The following is a 21,403-nucleotide window of genomic DNA, read 5'->3' on the forward strand; positions in this document are numbered from 1 at the left end:
CGCTCGTCCCCCCAAACATCAGAGACACGGAGAGTCGATTCTCGAATGTTCTGCAACATTGTCGTGCCCAGGAAACCGTTAGAGATTAAATAATTTGATATACCGTAACTGACCAAAAACAGTCAGCATTCGCTTCAGGTATTGCAACCTTCGGAACAACCCAATCGCGATATGGGTCGATTGTATGCACAGTCATAAAATATCTACAGTCTAAAGTCTAAAGAGTCCTCGCGTTCGTTAATCTCGGTCAAGTATCCACGTTCACCCTCGACCATCTTGTTTCAAGGATGCGCGCTAGCTCGTAAATCTACGGTAAAGGGACACCATTAAATTCTTACAACATGCTTCCAAGGGTGCATCGGCCGACCCATACACAATTCTTAATATCGAAGATTTGTGTACGTATATTTCGGACAGTAAACAATTCGCATGTATACGGTTCATCTGCACTGCTGCTCTCGTAAACCAAGAGATGGCATTGCCCTCGCAGGCCCGTCACATGGAAATGCTGCATGTTCATAAACAATCGAAAACCTCTCGTTCTCCAACTCGGGCATACTCCTACTCTTCTTTCCAATCGACCAATCGAAAGAAAGTGTAAAGAGTGATCGATGTCCTGATTGGAAGCGAAAGATCGACAGCACCAACCAGGTTGCTTACCATTAGAACAAAAGACGATTCATTCTTTTCCCTACTCCAAAGCCAACCTCTCATCCACGAGGCGCTTCTCAAAAAACTCGTGTTGTATGGAAGTCGAGTTCACTCTCAGTTCGTTACGATCCTTCGAACGAGTGACACTAACCACCCAACCGAGCGTTACACTTCTTGCTACCGATATCGTGCAAGCGAAGTAATACAGATCAACACGGTTTGATCTGCACGCGTACGAGCGTTACACTTCTTGCTACCGATATCGTGCAAGCGAAGTAATACAGATCAACACGGTTTGATCTGCGCGCGTATAAGGCAAGACTTGTCGGCACAGCCTTACTGACGAGTCCTCCGGCAAGTCTAGGACGAAACGCAATTCTTTCATTTTTTACATTTCCTTCATTCCATCCAATCCGATCCGATAAATTGAAATAGTTGTCCAAAGTTAATTCGGCGGACAACCAAACGATAGACTCGCGGACACGACGGTCGCGACAAATCAGGATCACTCGGCCATTTTTAAATATTTTTTTGTGAAATTTTTACAGAATAACCTTCAATGTATACCCTAACCATATATCATAATAAAAAAAATTGTCACATTCATACTTTTGGAGAAAAAAATTCGTAAACCTTGATGTCATTTCGGCCGTCTCAGGGTGGCGCCGTAACCCTTTATGTCAACAAAAGCATTTGTGAATGTGTGGAAGAAACCTTCAGATAGTTATAAAATCATTTAATTATCAGACTAAATTATTAGACAACAAAATTAGATTAGAGAAAAAAATATTGTTTATAAAATAGGAGGAAAAAAGCTGTGTAAAATACAAGTTGCGTGTCTACGGTGTTAATAATAGCGTGCTCTGTTGCTGTTTGCCACAAGGAGTCGTTTAATCGACGAAAGGAATTTCCTCTTATCCGGATTTTCCTGAAATAATCTATGATTATGGGAATACGCATAAAGATCCGCAATCTAGTCGTTACCCCTGTTTCCTTCGTTCATGCGGCAAGGGGTAATAACCTTTTAATGAAGTTTCACGCGAAATGGATTCAAGATTCAACCATGAAGCTCCCTATTCGCGCTTTTCTATTAAGCGTGGATGGTCATGGCTAATTCTCCTTTATTTTGCCGCAGCCCGATTCAATTTCGGCCGGTTTCGAATTTACACGATCGGGACTGTCCCGGGGCTTAAGCATACTCGGTGAACTAAACTCGCTGCGTAATAAACCGGCAAACTGAGCCTTCATTTCGCGAACGGCGACTTCGACATCGCCTCGAAGAACCCTAGAACCGCGCCTCTCGATATTCAATACGGCGCGGCACTTCAGTATTCCGTATTATATTCTCATCTCGAATCTCTAGAGCACCGGCCTCGTAAAACGTGGCTCAGCCAGGCCGTAAAGGGGAATAATCGTTTAGGAACATTCGACCATGCTTTCTGCTTTTACTCTTCAATTATCCGATTGCCCGAAATCGACGAACCTCGAAGACACGATTTTAGAACCCATGACAGCAACTGTATACACGGTGGAAATTATAAAGCGTTACAGACAAATATCCCCAAAAATATTGATAATACGCAAAAATGTTTCAGATGAAAGTTGTTCAGTACCGAGGGAGACATCATGTGGCGGGACTTTTATTTTTCCCGGTGGACACTCCAAGGTGAGGTGAAGGTCAACTTTCTTTTTTTAAATAGAATGAGGTATTTTCTAATACATCAATCGATGCAGCTGGACATTCCTTATAAAAAAGTACTAACCTATGTATGTCGAAAAGTTAGTAGTTCAGGAGATATTTCAATTCAAATAACTCTAAAACACCATTACTGTCGTACTAAGACTTCAGTGTTTACTTACTAGTGTAACGTCTTAGTACGACAGTACGTTTTAGAGCTATTTGAATTGAAATATCTCCTGAACTACTCACCTTGGAGTGTCCACCGGGAAAAATAAAAGTCCCACCACATGATGTCTCCCTCGGTACTGAACAACTTTCATCTGAAACATTTTTGCGTATTATCTATATTTTTGGAGATATTCGTCTGTAACGCTTTATAATTTCCACCCTGTATTAACCCTTAGCAGTAGCACTTTAATGGCGATTCTGAGGCGCCACTAAAAATTGCTGTAGCATTATTCAAAATATTGTTTAGATTATTAAATATATCGGTATCTAATCGATTACTAAACATTTACAGTAGTGGACAAAAGTTTAGGGACGCTCTAAAAAAGACGATAACTATTTTAATATTGTACTACACGATCTGAACTTTTTTGGGAAAGCTAGAGCAATTAGTTTACTACACATATAATATGAAATTTCGAATTTAAAATCACTTCCAATTTGATCTAAAGAAAAATGAGTAGCTTGAATCATGTGTTTTAAAACTAGATTGAGGAGGACCTTCTGAAAAACCATCATTTGTTGATATTCAATGTAGTATCGCTTTATAGTTTAGCAATTTGAGTGGTCCATGAATGAATACAAAAAAATTCTGTTGCTCTTTTTTATTGCTACCGTGGTTTGTTTGTTTCACTTGCACTCTTTTATCTGGTTTCACCTATTGTCAATTGCAGCAGCTGCAGCGGAGATTGTATCAGACATGCGATATTGCAAAGTTGCTGTAAATCCCTATCGAAAAATTCTGTATGCAGGAAGAGGTAAATTGAAATCAGTAGGATCACACAAGGACTTCGAAAAGTATATTTGCTATTCAGAAGAACTTTAATGCTTTCAATTATGATTATGAAATTCGAGATTACGTCGGAAGAAATGTGCGACATGTAGCTCGCAACAGTTGGCTGCCATGTAATTGCTTTTGACCGGGAGCTTGACAAGCCGCGCAACGTTCAAGTTTCTCTTATTATAGTTCGTAAGTGAAACAATGTTACGAACTATTAACTAGTTTCCTCAAATGCAAAGGAATAAACTAAATATCTAGACTCGAAAAGAGTTTATAGACACATTAAAAGGATAATTGAAAAAGCATTTTTGGGAAAATAAAACCTTTAATTATTATTATAAGTAAATTGACATTTTATTTATGAATTGAAAGGAGAACAAAGTGATTCGTTTCGCGCAATAGTAAGTACATTCGCGACGGATATATTCTTGTCAATTAGCTCGTTCGACCGACCTTGCTGGAATTTTAATTCGCCCCTATCACATGTCCACCTCATCATTCCTCCACCTTTGTCCGCGTTAATAGTCCAATTGTTGGACGTTAACGAGCATTTCGTTTAATTAATCACGTTCATCGAAATCACTCTCTAATTTATGGCGATTCGTACGCGAATCCCTTTTTCAGTTACAGATCGACCACTAAATCACTCTGTCCTGAGCGTAATAAGTCTTTAGGAGTGGTGATTGGATGAGTAACTGCGAGTAGAATCGATTTTTTTCCCGTCTCATCGGAATGGCTATTAATGGTTTGCTTCCAGCGAGGAGACCAATAAATCGTTAGCCCGTTGAATAATTATCCACGCAGTAATAATGTTGCAGATGTACCCGATCGTATATTTCAATGTTTAAAAAAAAAGTTCACACGGTTTCCTGAAACAGTACAATCACATAATTCCTCCTGCATGTCTGATTAAAGACGTGCCTATACTACTCAGTAGAATTAAAGGCACTTCTTTCCAGTATCTGCACTGCAATTAATTTTATGTACATGTTTCTGTATGCTTCGAACCGTGTAATTTTATTTCTCAAACATATCTTTATTAATTTTTTTAATGTGTATGTTTATAAATTGCTCCTTAGTGCACGTCCGTGCTAGCCGGACTACGGAAAACGTTGCAACAGGACCCAGCAATAAACTGACCGGTTTAATTATGCTAGCTCCATTAACGGGAAACGAGCGTAACGAAGAATTAATTATCGTCAGATTTATATCGGGATCTCGGACACAGTCGGTCTATCTCTTCGAAATAGGATCCACTATCGGAGTATTAATTAGCGAAACTTGAAGAGAATCTCGCCCCAAGTAAATTAACCCGGACACCAGCCAGCTTGTTTACCGTAGCTAATTTAATTACAAGTGAGAACGAGTGAATGGTGCGGTGATATTACCTGTAGAATGTTTTCTTCGTTGTTCGAACACAGTGTAATGGAGATATCGGTTAATTATAAAATATTACATCTGGGGATAGCAGGGGTTGGAAGTTACGGATTCGGTAAGTGTCCCGCGTGCTTGGGATTCGCGAGTTCGTCATGGATTATACGCAAAGTGGCAACTCAACGTCGATTAGTTTCTGCAACTTTGGCCCGCGAACTCCGCACGAAGTCCGTGAACCTGCTAACTGGAGGGGACTCGGCAACCATGCTAGTCTATGCCCTCCCCAAGACTTTTCGCACCAGTTACCGTCTTCAAGTACTGCCTTTTCAACTAATAACAGTTGCCCTTTGATACGGACTCGGGTCTCGATATCTCCAGGACTTCTTCGCATCTAAAGCACCCTTCCCAAACTCAAATTTATTGAGGAGATTCTAAATTGGATACGATTTTATTTCAAAATAAATTATTTTTCTATACTGCAAAATAAAATTAACTGTTTTACACGTTGAAACCTCCGATTTCAAATAAAAGAGATAAAGAGTTAAGAAATAAAGAAAGTCTACGTTCTACTCTTTAATTGGAATGAAATAATTGTAATGTGCCAAAGGAATTTTTTTTTATTTGTGTGTGTGTGAATGTTCTTGCACCGTGAAATTTTCTGGGTGAATAAATCGAGATTAAGTCTAGGATTATGAATGTCCCCAGAGTTAGGTGAGCGTAATATTGTCTTTAGCTATCAAGTAAGTGCATTAGGAGTCATGTCGTTCAGGCGAGTAGAATACGATCGTCTATGGTTAGACAAGCGAAACAGGAATACCTGTAGACAGGCAAGTATAATGGAGGCAGATGTAGCTGGGGAAATGGTTTAGGTCTATCTACAATCAGCCAAATAGCATGGCTACGCGTACCCTAGTCTGATCAGTAGAATAGCTACATATGTAGTGCGACATTTAACATAGGTATCACCGTAATCCGATAAATAGGGTATGGATATCTACAGTCTGACCATCCGCAAACGACAATTAATTTAACAGAAGCTGGTGTAGATATGTTAACAGGAAAACAGTGTTTTCGAACTGCAAATAAATAAGAATGGCTTGTCAGTAGACAATTAAATATATTTCAAGCTAGTCGAATATAAATCAGAGTAGGGCAATAATCAACTAATATTTAAAAATGACTAATAGTCTTTTTGAATGTTAGTCATTAGTTAAAACTTTTTGATTAGTTAGTGATAACTAAATGGCAAATAATTAGTCACAGCTCTAAGTAATCGTTAGCTATTGCTTATTTGTGAATTAGTAGTTGATGAACAGTCATCAATCTTTAGTCATCAGTCACTATTGTACGATTAACATACATTAATATTATTAATTAGTTATAATATAATTAATTAGTCATTTTTAAATATTAGTTGATTATTACCCTACTCTGATATAAATCTGTGGTTGTCAGGGAAAACGGCGTATGTCACAATTTCAAAAAATTTGAGTTTATGCATTAATTCAGGTTTAGAGTATAGGATTTACGTATTTACCAACGTCCTATGTCAAAGCATTAGTGATCGAAACTTTAAACGACAATATCTCGAAAGTGAAAGTATGTAGCATGCGGCGTTCTTCCTGACAACCACAGAAACAGCTGACAACTTCAGATAAAAGTAATATTAACAGCAATACAATAAAGTTCATGCTGAAAGAACGTTTTAGTCAGACAAGTAGAATCGGAGAGTCTATGCTCAGACAAGCAAGAGAAGTAGAACATTTTTACACAACTTTAAAATAATCTGACATGTAAAACTTAAAGTTGGATCCACAGAATGGATTCTCATACTTTTTCATTTGTCCGCCGGATTCTGTCTTCCGGCTTTTCGACGGCGACGGCCTGGAAATCGAAGAAAGCACGAAAACAATGCTGATGACTGCCAGGTCGAACCCCGTGGTCTTGAAACGTTATTAGAACGAAGAGATGAGCTTTGCGAGCATGACATCGGCAGCTCTATCCCGCGGCGAGATTGAAACGTGTGTACGTGACGTCACGACAAAACCATCGGGTTTATTAGAACAAGAAAATAGGAGCCACTCGGAAGTGACACTTTCCGCACGATCTTTCCAGATGCAAGTCTTCTCCGAAGGTGGACTAAAAGGATTCGCTTACGAACGCCGTTTAAATAAACTATTATGCTGTTTATGCGGAGGAAAGGGATTTTATTCGACGTAAAATGCAACCTGCGTACTGTTTGGATCCGTAGCTACTAGGTTTCATATTCTAGAGCATTATAAAGCCTTATTTTTATCTTGCCACTTTCCGAATAAAATAAGTAAGGTGCGGTGGGGCAAGTGCGCCCTAGTTTTTGCAAAGTTGAACTTTAAACTGATGTATTTTCAGTCTGGTATGTAAAAACTTAACGCTCTTGATATTAAACTCTTCCCACAGTTATTACACTAAATAATAAAAAAATGAGGAAGCTTTTTTTAGAATTAAAAATTAATTTTGTATAAAAATTTTAGGTTAATATTAGTATTAATTAAATTTATATAAATCAATATAATTTTAGTGGGGTTATATTATTTATATAGAATATTATTATAAAATTTAATTACGGGGTTAATATTATTTTAGAGGGGTAATATTAATTAAAGGTATATTAAATATAAGGCTTAGTATTATAGACGGTATAATATTAAGGTTTCATTTTAAATATTTTGAAAATTATAGTAAACTAGAAAAGTTTATAGTAATTTCATGCATTAATATGAATTAATATTATGTAGGATTCTAATTTTGCTTGAAAATTATCATTTTGAGGATATTGTACAAAGTGTCAACTAGAACGCACTTGCCCCGAAAATGGGGCAAGTCCGTCTCTGAGAGTTAAAAATGCTTTCGAATCTTGTTTCAAGCGCTACGGGGCAAGAAAAGAATGATTAACAATCCTGCTATAAAATGCTTCTTATTGCATTCAATTATATTGTTTAGTTTTATAGTTATCCATTTTTAAACAAACATAGTTCCTACTAACTTATATACTACATTAATAAATACAAGCTACAGAGATTTTTCGTTCATATTATAATAACAATAACCAATTAACGTACTTGCCCCATTGATGCACTTACCCTACTCCACCTTATGCAAGTTTTCTCTGTCCACCTTCTTCAGCACTAAATCCATTTACGATAAAATCAGTCTGAATGATGAGTTTTCGAACGAAAAAGTGTCTACCATCAAAACAAATATTTTGAACAACGTTTTTATCGTCCTTTTCACGGTTTTGTGACGTTTGAGAACAGAATTTTTGGCACGAAATTCCAGTTAAAATAAATCGGGAATCGTTTAGTGAATAAATACCATTGAAAAGCTTGAACGTGCGTACAAATAACATCGGTGTCGGTAAACAAATAACACTCCGCCTCCACAATGTTTTCGTCGATCTATTGTAGGTGGAATAAATATGTATCGAGTCTTGTTGAGAATAGTCACATTCGCCGCTGCAGAATTCATTATTTTCCCTTCGAAACGGCTAGCCAAAAAGGGAAAAGGAAATTGAATATCAATATCTGTCCCGTGTCGCTCTGAATCCAACTACATCAACGAAGAACTCCGTCGATGTACCAAACGACTTCTACATGTTCGAACTTCGAGCACACATTCCGCGAGAGCGAACTCTGGCGAATGTGAAAACGCAAACTATAGGAGACGAACGACATTGAAACCAAAATATTGTTTCCAGCTTGATCAACAGAGTTTATGACAAAACGTGACGGTCATGAGAAAAACTCGACTGGCTCCCTTGACAATCGATTTGCAACAATCCTCCAAAAATTCTCCTCGCTGTATCCACTTAAAATAAACATTGTCGATTGTGCAAACAATCGCAGAAAGTGTCAAATACTAAACTGATTCAATTTAATTTAACAAACATTAATACGATGATTCTTTGAGCAAATGTTGATTTTTTTACTATTTTTACTATTTCTACTTTAAACTGTAAGGATCGTATAAAATTCTATTAAATATGTTTAAATCATTTTCGACAGCGGATACATTGGATAGAGCAACAAAACATGAAGCAGTATATCATCTATAAATGGCTGCGTAGGTTCCAACTCCATTTCATAATTCACCCTAGAGGCATTGCGGTCGACTATAGCACCAGATAGTAAGCTGTCGGCCATTTAAAATACATTAAAGATAACGATTGAGCTTCGAGAGCAACATATTTCTCACAGCTACCTATCACCTAATGGAGCTTCTGACATCGCTCTATAATTCTCTAATGGGAGAATCGAAACATTATTTACTATCGATTGTCACTAAACGATTTTTAAATAAAACAAATCAAAAGCTAGAAATTTTTTACCAGTCTACAATAATTATATTAAAGAATAATGTGTATTATATTGAATATACATATTTTACGGATATTCCAACAAACATTTAATTTCTTTCACAAACATAAGCATAGTATATCACCTAATGGAGCTCCTGACATTGCTCCATTATTTTGTAATTGGTGAATCGAAACAGTATTTACTATCGATTGTCACTAAACGATTTTTAAATTAAAAGAAATCGAAAGCTAGAAATTTTTTACCAGTCTACAATAATTATATTAAAGAATACTGTGTATTATGTTGAATAATATTTTACGGATATTTCAACAAACATTTAATTTCTTTCACAAACATAAGCATAGTATATCACCTAATGGAGCTCCTGACATTGCTCCATTATTTTGTAATTGGTGAATCGAAACAGTATTTACTATCGATTGTTACTAAACGATTTTTAAATAAAACAAATCAAAAGCTAGAAATCTTTTACCAGTCCACAACAATTATATTAAAAAACAGTTAATTTCTTTCACAAACATAAGCATAGTAAACTGGCTCTATATGATATTCCATATTGTAATATAAGTAACACAGTTTCATTTAGAAATCTCCGATTTTCAGCACTTTATTTGCCCTGCAATTTAAATCTCGCTTTGATCCTAAAGGAAACATTTGAATTAAATTTTTCAATCTCGGACATAACCATTATTTTACATAGAGCGCGGAAGCAGCACAAGTCACGGTTTCACTTGAACGTGGGAATGAATATTACAAAGAGTGTCGACAAATACGAAATTCAAGGAAATTCGACCGAATAAAGCTCAGGATTCGGTACTTCCTAATTCCAGGAAGGACATGAAACCCAAGAATGCACTTCGGCTTATTGGCCGGTCTAAAATATGCAGAAGAGTCGTGGAATTCCACTTGAATCTCGTCGTCGAACCACAATGGTCCCAGTTAATTAATTAATAAATTAGCTCGTATTAAATTCTTTCCACAGGAATTCTCTGTATCAGGGATTCTCTGCACTTTACAGAGTCAATTTAACAGTATTCACTTTGGAATCAATTTTTAAATAAACACTCCACGCGTACACATTTTATTAAAGATTTTTCTAAGGTTGTGAAACATAATTAAATCTTTGTTAACCCTCATACGCTCCTCGGAAATAGTTTCATAAAAGATTCTATGATAATATCTTACCCTTTTTTGCTGTACACGTTAACCTAACAAATTATGTTTCATTTATGACGCCACATTTCAGAGAAACACATCTCACAACACAGATGAAGAGAGACCAGTCATTTTATAGCATGCAAAAATAGTAAATGAGTGAATTTTCGCCCTGAGGAACGTATTAAAGTTAAATGAATTCATAAAGCCACTATAAGGTATTGAAAGTAGTAATTGTCCATTGGTATTTACCAGTTATAAAACGAACGCAAATTTAATGAAAAGTGAAAGAATCGTGCTTTTATCATCGAGTTTACTTACACACATATCGTTCTTTATTCACAAAAATATGCCAACACCATTTTGGATACAGGAACACAGTATACAAGGGTCTTACAAACCCAGAGGGTGGCAACGATTTTGTACGTGACTTCCGGATATGAATTCCGAACCAGGTCACCATTCGTTCATCCTCCATGAATTCTATACAAGTATATATATACGTCTATATACATACTGTATTGATAGATACATATAGGTAGACACAGAGTTTCATATTTGCGACGTCGTCGGATGACTGTGCTATAAAAACTACGGACTCTGTACACGAACTGTATCCAGAAATGTCGAAGAACAATGGACGGCTCTTTGATGACCGAGCGAGAGGTATTCTTTGGCGCGTGATGGACTAAATCAGGCTTGAAATTCGAAGCTAGCTTGGCCTATATACCCGACGTTCCGCTGCTTACAATGCTATTACAAAATCATTTTCTACAAGCGAGTGAAATGATTCAGTCCAATATCTTACTGTCTACTGATCCAATATAATTGACCAAATATTAATTAAACGAATCTATGAATGTAAAGGAAACAACGACAATGAAACTATATAAAACGTCCTGTACTGTATTTCAGCTATCCATTTCCACAATTTCATTGCAGCCAGCAAAGAATACTACATCATTGGGAAAAATATTTATATAAGTAGAACTGTCCCGCAATGGTCAGCCCCAATGATGGAGTACTATAGTGGGGCACGTGTGCGCGATAAATTTTTATGTCGGCTTAATGGAGGAAGTAACCAGACACGAAGAAATATTATTTCGCATATTTGATTTACATTTCCCGGTTAAATAATTCATTTCTCTGTCGAACGTAGTATATTGAATTCTCTATATCTTCTGTCAAACATACATGCAATAAAAGTCGTGCGACCACAAAAGAGGACCGACAACTGTAAAATTGATGAGACATCACCGGCATCATGGTTTGGAAATGTGATTAAGAAAGGCAAGGAAATAACTAACTAGATGTTCCAAGAGACACACGAGAAAAGCCAGCATAAACTGCACAAGAACAGAAACGTTGCCCCACGAGTATAACTATCCACGTACGTGTACATATACATGTGTTTACTGTGGACTCGTATATATCGCACTCTCCCGAGAGTAGACTGCAAAAAGAATGTTAATCTAAAAATTATAAACTGCATTCATCCGAGAGTAAGCTGCTGGGGGAGTTACATCCATTGTCAGGACTATTTTTATTGTCGAGTTGTATCCTCGAGAGTTACGTTACATCTCCATCGGAGTGTTCTACTTTCTCGTCATGTGGGAGTTGCATGTTCACACGAGGGTAACTTCAAAGCACCATCCTGTGGCCGACACGTGGCGCACAACATACTACGTACCACGCTGTGCTGAACTTTTGCGTCGATAGATATCGATGGGGGAAGTCTGTTGTCTTTATTTCTTAAACCATTGACAACTTTACCAAGACTTCTTCCACCTCTAAATTACCATTGCTGGACCCGAGAAAATCGTAAATCAAATGATGCTCGTTTTAGCTTTCAATGTAGAATAATAATATTCGTGTCAGCAAGCAGATAAAAATCTTTAATACTGGAACTATAACACCCCAGTCAAAATTACTGGTTTTACAGTTTCATTAAAAAATTCTTACTTCATGTTATAACATTTCTTTCCCGCAATGACGTGATGACTTTTGCAGCGATAACTAAAGGTGTAATATAACGAATTTTATTTTTGTTTAATTTGTTCAGAATCAAAATAATTTTGTATCATGGCTACTTACGCCAATACTAGTCATTTTGACTGGTACTTCTCAAAGTGGAAAAGTATCTGTTTACCGAACCCGAAATCGTTTATTAGATATTTAGATAGATTAATTGTTGTTTCGTTATTAAATTTGATCGCACTTAACGTCTTGTTTTGGCACCACAACATGAACATAATCATTGCCGCAATGTAACGTAACATAGTCATCGAGGTTGTTTCACGCAGTCATTTTGTGTACCGTACCTTTGGAATAGGACCTAATTCTTTTTTATATAACGATAGTTTACAATCTCTCTAAAAATGGCAAAACAATTGAAAATCTCAGAATTGTTGCAAAAAGTGAACAATATTTCAATGGAATGCTATGATATCGAGGATGGGTAATTGTATGAGCATGAAGAAAGTAAATCAGAGAAAATGAAATTGAACTTTACAGTGATAATAGTAATAATGAGATTATAGAGACAAAGGAAATGTTCAAGAATTTACGTAAAAGAAAACGTGCCTTCAAGTTCTGAAGATGTAAATGAAAGTATAAAAGATTCACAGATGGGAAAAATAAAAGAAGGGTCTGCTGCTAGAATGCTACACCACATAATATTTTCAAATACATATTTGGTCCCATATTCATTTGTTAGACAGTAATAAATCAATAAATATACAAATATTCTATTATTACAGATTTCTTTAAAGACCAGTCATTTTGATTGGTTTTGGTAGAAATAGCTTCGTCTGTTGATAGTTCTAGTGCTAAATTGAGACTAACGTTGCCAAGCTCGGTATCAATGTTCAGATAAACGACTCGTGCCTTTCCCTTCGGTGTACTGAACATTTTATTCAGCTATCGCTCGAGAGGAGGGTTGGCAATAAAATTTAACAAAAATAAAGTTTATCTAGACCGTCCGGAAAACCAATTTCCACAAAGAGCGTCGAACGGTCGCCAAAGAATACAGAACAGCCCTCAAAGCAGTCTCGTGAGATCCTGAAATCGAGGTTCCATTCGACGGAGTTCAAAAATATTTCCGTCCCCGTAAATGAGACACCTTTCTATCGCTCTATCGATAGAAAAAGGGAGAGGGAGAAAGAGACAGAGATGGAGATGGAGAGAGAATTTTTCTGCCGTTCGGTTGGCGACCAGGATGAAACCAGATGGGTCTATTTCTTTCTCGTTGAGCATGTGGGTCATAGACGGGGATGGCGGGATCCCTTATCGGGTAACCGGAGGAGCAACCCGTGATTGCTACGCTATTCGATCGTGCTTTGATGTGCGAGCCATGGACGAGAACGGGATCGTTGACGCCGGAATCACAAGAGATAAAGGGCTGGGTTAGATGGAACGCTAGCGCGAGACCGGGAATCGGCCCAGACCGAGTCGATATTCGAGGAAAATTTCGATGGAATTACATCGGTTGGGAAGTTCTCCCGAAGGATAAAACCGGCGGATCCCAGCGAGTTCTACCCCCGCGGATTCGTTTTCCGTATGTATTGCGTTCCCGGGGATTCGAGGATAACTTATTCCGATGGTCACGCCCGAACCGTATAGACCAGCGTCGAACACAGCTGAATTTTCAATCTCCTCTTCCCTTACGCCTATCAGCCACACCCACAGAGTTCACCATGCTGATCCTCCAAAGCGCATAGAAGCCGTTACTACAAATTGTGCGTAGATCGTGTCAGGGCCAAATGTCACAATTGCCCCCATCCTCCCAAACTTTCGGTTCCTGATTATTACAGTGACTCCCACAAATATTCATGTCGTTGTTGTTGTATGCGTCAAATCTTGTAATCTAATTTTAAACGTGTATTTTCTCTACAATTCCGACCAATTGCAATTTTCGAAAAAATTTCTTTTCACATCCTGTAGTAAACTAATTGTTATAGCTTCCCAAACACGTTTGAATCGTATAGTCCAACGTTTAAAAAAGTTATTGCTTTCTTTTCAGAGCGTCCGAATATTAATGGGAGTCACTGTATCTCGAATTAAGTTATACCGTTCTGTTATTTATAAGGAAATTTGTCCCTAACTTCTTGACGTTTATTTTTTTAATGTGAAACACAACTGAAAAACCTGAGATGTAAATGTTAACTCTTCAATTTGAATAAAAACCATCGAAAAATAATTGTTCGCCTTGTTGTTTAATCGATCTTTTACCACAGTGTCAATTTGACACCGATGGACAGATTCAGGTCGTGAAACGAGGGACGGATGAGGCTTAATGTATTTGTTATAATTATACTTCGTGTGCGAATTTACAAATTGGTGTCTCTGATATCAAACGATCTCTGCCGCAATTCCGATAGATTTACTAGCACGTGGCGTCAAGCAGAGCTGAATTTTCAATCTCCTCTTCCCTTATACGCCTACGAGCCACGCCCCCACATTTTACCCTGTGAATCCACCAAAGCGTATTAAACTGAGTTGTGTACCCTACGCGTAGATTAGATTTTGGCGATAGACGACGCTCGGTTTCCGGTTATTGCGATTTATTGAGCGAACGCGCGGCAAATATGCGACTCTATTTACAAGGGTTTCACTGCCTCAGGACTTCGAGACTTATCTGCGCACGTAACCGGTTCATTTTCAGCATCTCCTTCGGGAGTATGTCTTTATTATATATTTGATAGGGTGCTCAGTGATTGAAAATATTGTACACCTCGCTGGCGATTTTATAGTCTTCTTAAAATCGAAAATCAATGATTTAGAACTTCTGAATCGATTTTTAAGAAATGGCAAAAATGTCAGTAATTAGTAATATTAAGCCCTTGCTTTATTTTGACGAGTCAGACTCGTGATGAAGGTTTTTAACACTAAACCTACCGAGCACAAAAAGCGATAAAAATGTTTTGGCTTATAAAAATGACAATACTCTATTTATTCATATTTTGTGCAATTTTTATCACATATGTGCTTGGACAAATAAATTTATCGAATCAATTTCCATGTAAGGAGCTTCATAATTTCAAAATTCTGAAATGAAAAATATCAAATCGGTCATTTGACCGGCAGTGTAGGTTTAGTGGTAACAAAGTCTAACAAATATGAATGTTACGCGTTTCATTTCAATCAATATTCAAGCATTAAAATAAATGTAGCCATACAAAAATATACATTTTCTTTTCCCTTCAACGACATTTTTGTGCACAAAGACGTAAAGAACGGCAGGGGGTTGATAATATAATCGGTAGGTGAAGCTTAAGCTGCGCGTCTCTGTTGAAATTAGTATTCGCAAATTATTTAATTTCCTTAGTGCAGATTTTAATTTGCTACGTTCTTACTATAAGGTTCTGAATAACATAAGGAAACTGTATTTACTCTGCATCTAGCGAGAGGACAAATATTGCGTTCAAAGAATGTAACAACTTCCACATGTCTTGCAATAATGATTTTTAATTTAGTTAACTAAAAGGAAAACTTTAAAACTGACGTTGCCGAGAATTGACTGTAATCCAAAAATCCCAGAGGCACCATGAACTCGTATGTGGAACAAACTTATTAAGTAAGCAATAAAATATATACACCGAAATGTGACTTCGCAACACTCTCGTAAAGATACTTGCTAAACACATATTATATTCTAGAAACTTACTTTCCCTTAACGAAAAGTTCTCGCGGGAAGTGTGCCGCTCCGTAATCCATTATAAATGTGCTGAAAGAGCGTGTGACAGTTGCAAGTTTCCTCCTGGTAACTCGTTAATAACAACACATGTTCCCGAAAACTTTCACGCGCATTATTTCGCAAGTTCACTGCTCCGGGTACAAATGGTGACTGATGGCTTTTACCTGCATCCCCGTATCGATCACTGTTGGACGATCGCTGTTTCCCCCTCTTTAGATTAACACACTAAATGACATTTTGTACACTGTCAATCATAGCTGAGTGAATTTCTTCACTTTCTGACACGATCAGTTACACTCTCCTACTGACTCCGACTAATATTCGGATACTCTTAAAAACACCATAACTTTTTTCATATTGGAATATACGACTTGAAATTTTTGGAGAAGTTAGAACAATTGGTTTGCTACACAACGTGACAAAAATTTTCGAAAAAAACTGCAAGTTGTCGGAATTCCAGAAAAAATACTAAAAGTTGTATTTTTCAACTGTGTTATGTGGGCTTATATGGAAAATTTAGAAAACATGTTTTGTAGATCCGTGTCGATTAAACATATTCTGAAAATTTCGTCAAAATCGGTCGACCTTGCAATGAGCTACAAAAGTTTAGAGATGGTAAAAATTGCAGTTTTTCACGATTTTCGGCCTGCAACTGCAGTAATTCTAAAGATTCTTATGAAACTTTCTATTCTATTCGATTTCTATGAAACTTTCTTTCACAGTGCATATAATTGACACAGATCTACGAAGCGTATTTTTTAAAATTACAATACAGGCCCGCATAAAAAAGTTGTAAAATGCAACTTTCAGTATTTTCTCTTCAATTCCGACCAAATGCAATTTTTGAAAAAAATCCTTTACACATCTTCTAGTAAACTAATTGCTCTAGCTTCCCCAAAAAAGTTCAAATCGCATAGTCCAATATTTAAAAAGTTATGGTGTTTTTGAGAGTGTCCGAATATTAGTGGCAGTCACTGTATATAAAATATATATTAGATATATAAAAGACTGTGGACCATAATCATACTTTTTCTATATTTTTATTTTAAAAAATGTCTTATTATGCAAATATTTTTGTCGACTTACAAATTACGATTTGAAATTTTATTCAGGAAGAATGTGAACTGGAATTACGTTTACATAATTTTCGAATAAAATTTGAAGCGTAAATAAAACTGCGTTGTCTTTGTTGAAGTGGAAATCGTTCAAACACACAATCGCAGTCGATAAAACTCGACCAAAACGAGCCGCGTGGTAAAGGCCGCGCGAACAACAGTTCGTAAATACGTTTTGCATAAACTTTCGCGGAAGGCCCGCAAGGAATCGCAATCGAGTCACGGAATAAATAAAGTAGTTAGAAATTACGAAGCCTCGGCGCATCGGCGATCGCGTTTCTAAAGCGGCTCTGCACAAAGGGATGCAAATGAAGCTCGATACAGAAAAGCAATTTAGATATACGATAAAAGATCACGAGCAAAAAGCGACGCAAATGAATTTTCAGTGAAGCGGCCCTCGGAGATTTCAAAGATCTCCGATGCGGCTGATCCTGTATACTTTTTTTGGGCCAACAAATTGGCTAACAAAAAATACAGTAGAACCTCGTTTATAAAAACTAATTAATGCTGAACTCATCTCCCAAACAACAGCTCGTTGTACAAAATATTTCAAGGTGATCTCTCTGTCTTCTTTTTATACGGAACTGTATTTGTATTTATGCAGGTAAGACAATTCCCTGATTTACAACACTTTCGTCCTCTAAGTTCATTCAAGGCCTTTTTAATTCTATCACGAAGAAGACATGGAACACTTATCCGGTTGCCGGAGAAAATAATTAATTTTCAGAAATGGCGACACTTTGACTTCGAATCGAATACAGATAGGGCGCCCGGGGGGCTCTGATTAAAGGGTGAGCGTAGTGCCGGGAAGTTCTTATCAGTTTAATTAAAAAGTAGACGATGTCAAACGGCCGGAAATCGTGCAGAATGCGAGCGGAGGTTCTGCCGTTTGCAGCGAGACGACAGGGCGAATTCTTTTCTTGGCAAGAGACGCGTGAATCAAGGCCGGTATCGTCCTGAGGCGTGGGGATCGAATTAACCGGACCGGTGATCACTTGCGGGAGTTTCCGGGATCACGGACGACAGACAAGAAAATTATTAACAATACACTCTCGAGGAGACAATGAGAATCTGGGTTAAGCGGCGCGATATTTTCAGATTAGCTTCCAAGAGCTACGAAATGGGTCATGTTGCACGATGTGCAGATTAAATTCATCCGCGTATTAAGCATACTCCAAGATCTGCCGCTACCTAGAAGCGTAGATTTAATGTCTGCCACCCTGTTCTACATCGGCTTCCGCCGTGGAATGCATTATTTCGGCTAATTTGCGAGCACGCCACGCCGCCGTCGCGCCCGTTCGAGTTAAGCCGCTATAGTCGCGAGCCCGACATTAGGAATTACGTTATACACCCTACCGTTCAAGAAAAATTCCTCGGAGATCCAAGAATACGCGAAAGAAACAGGAATAAATGCATCTCAAGCAGACGCGGTCCGTCTTATACGGTGCACCGAGTCGCGCAGTGAGCAAGAGAATTAAATTACGAATCTGCCGAGGTATCTGATTAATTCATTAAACTCTCGAGTGTTCCCCGAGAATTTGCGATGAACCAACAAACTTTCTTTCCCGCCGGGCATTATCGATAGGTTCGCGAATGCATCGTTTAACCCCGGGAAAACTGGGGCTCGAGATGAAGTAGGTCCTTTTTGGCACAGATACTTTTGCAACATTGATTTCCAGGCAACAGTTCAAGCACAAAAAAACGTCGAACTATAAATCGCGAGTTCGTTCGAGCGACCGGCTGATTGCACTGTCGCCGTAATTAATTAATGGGCGCCGAGTTTTTCCGCGATACGGCTTATCGGAAACATTGTTGTTATCAGCCTAGTGCCGGTCACTTTATCACGCAAATTGGATTTAATAATTATTCACCGAGTTCGCCGAGCGCGATGGACGAGCAGGGAACACAAGTGAAATCGGCAATAAACGTTCGCGCGACGCCACCGGGGGGAAAAAAAAGAGCGAATGTGTCGCGATGCTTCGAAATGACCGTTGGAATCGAAATTTACGGGGACGTTTTTTGCCCGAGCTGTGTGACCCATGTCGAAGCGGCTTGAAACAAAAAAGAGCTTAATTGCGGTCGATCGTTAAAATGTCGTGCTACCGTCGAATTTTTCGTCGGATACTGTCGAAGGTGGTGCTCTTTAAGATGACAAATAAGGACGTTGCATCGCTGCCATGATTCCACAAACGAGACGTCTGAGAAATGGTAGGGGTGCCCGTGGTTATGCAAGTGAAATAGGGCGATTATGGTCAGACAGGTAGATCTAACCTGTTGAATCTAGGCTCGCCGCTAATCAAGCGTGGTTTGGTACCCACCGACGACCAGATTTTGGACAGCATCTATCCAATTAAGCAGATTCGCCCTGTCCGAGGACAGGCAGCAGTTTATTCTATTTGTTCGAATCAACAAATCACAACTCTCTTGATCAGACACAATCAAGTAGTACAAACTTATAGTAACAGAACCAGTAGTATAACTCAATCAATGCTTCGTCAACAACATGTACAGACTGAAACCTTAAAATTATGGAAATTAATACATTTTTCTGAAACACAACCTGGACCAAAATTTTAGTTTCACCTCTACTTGTTTCTGTATATTTTCCTCGAGGGAGGATAGCTTTACTATTCCTAGGGCGAAAATTCTTTTTAAGGCGAGCGATGGGACAACTCGAAAGAGCATTAAAGTTTATTGTTCCGCCACTGCTTGTGAATAATTAATAAGCTGCAGTTCTTTCCGCTCGAGAACTCGCGGAGGAAGCTGCGGGCATTAGGGGAAAAAGAAAATTAATATTTATCGGCTGACTTAAGCGGCTCAAGTTTGCTCATAATTAGAGCCCCTGAATTTTCCATTAAACATCTTCACTGGCAGGGGCACCGATCTGCATATATCTTTGGATTAGACTCTCAAAGACGGACTTACCCCATTTTCGGGGCAAGTGCGTCCTAGTTGAGACTTTGTACAATACCATATCAAAATTAGAATTCTACATAATACTAATTCATCAGTAATAACTGTGGCAAGAGTTTGATATCAAGAGCGTTGAGTTTTTACATACCAGACTGAAAATACATCAGTTTAAAGTCCAACTTTACAAAAACTAGGGCGGACTTACCCCACTCCACCTTAATCGAAAGGTAGGACTACGATGTTTTCTAACAACTTCCTTAACTAATATAAATTGGAATAAATTTGTTGTTTTTATATTGTTGTGTGCACGAACGACGTGTACATTGATCGAATAAAGATTCAGCAAATGTACACTTGGAGAAGTAGATTACCTAATCGAAGGGAAAGATACATTTTCCAAGGATTGCCAGGAAATTGTAGATCCAGGTACTTACTTGTTGCTTCTAATAACACATTGAAAGTTTCCAATGGGAGTAAAGGGTTCTGCGTGACCTCTTTCACGATACTTCCGGGAAGGCTTCCGGGCGTTTTGAGACCGGCGAGCTTGATCGAAGTTCAAGAAAACTTCCTTTAGTCAGAACGAAAGCAATTCAATTGCAAACTATCCCAAGAGCCGGGCAATTATCGTTACGACGCGTGATTTCTAACAGTCCGTGCCCCATTCCCTTCAATTATGGGACAGAAAACTTCGCGAACTGAGATTAGCACGAGTTAGTAGACTATGAAGTTCCAAATACCTTCAGGAATCAAACTAGTTCCTTAAGAAGAGAAAACTGAAAATGCGACCGGGTCTTATGGTCGTTAGAATGCGTTACGATTACAGGCGTTGGAAGGGCTGGCTAGAATACTTCAAAACACTTCTGCAAATTATGAACGAGGATTATTTGAAAAGAACTAAAGTTTGTGTGTTCACTTTACGATTGCCGTCCGACGCTAAAGCAATATTGTACTTGATGAAGGAAGCAGAACGGCGTCAAAGAAGCAGGTGTTGACATCGCGTTGAATTACATTTATCACACAATCGAGTCACGCAAGACCGAGTGCGCTAATGAACTAAAATTAAGGGAGTGGAAACTACATAGAGCGTGATAGAGCTGGTAATGGCTTCCCGAGTGTTTCTTCTAACTCTTTGAAGAATGAAGTTGCCAGTCGTGTCTCTATTCCGAGAACGGAGGCATTCTTGCTTTGCGTTCGATGGTAGCAATTGTTTCCTTCATAGAGGACTCGTTTCAGGGACGTTTCGCGTTTTTCAACCCTTTGACGTCGCGACGTTCTACAAGCCCCGAAGACCCTGGCTACCAACTCTTTAACCAACTCGAGCCCCCTTAGCCTCGAAGACACAGTTTCGATTCGAGACCTAGATCATTGTCCGTTCCGTTAAAAAATTACAGAGAACTTCGAAGGAACTCCAAAATTTAAATGACTACCCCAGCTTGATTTTATAGCAATATTGCTATA

The 21,403-nt window shown here is 38.2% G+C and overlaps 1 protein-coding gene across 1 annotated transcript in view; it reads right to left on the reverse strand.

Annotated features, from left to right (window-relative positions):
- LOC143211224 (uncharacterized) overlaps nt 1–21,403 on the reverse strand; it is a 392,388-nt gene that overhangs the window by 338,056 nt on the left and 32,929 nt on the right. The gene's annotated exons all lie outside the window — the stretch shown is intronic.

This window comes from Lasioglossum baleicum, chromosome 8, assembly GCF_051020765.1.
Source record: "Lasioglossum baleicum chromosome 8, iyLasBale1, whole genome shotgun sequence".
In the NCBI taxonomy this organism is placed as follows: domain Eukaryota; kingdom Metazoa; phylum Arthropoda; class Insecta; order Hymenoptera; family Halictidae; genus Lasioglossum; species Lasioglossum baleicum.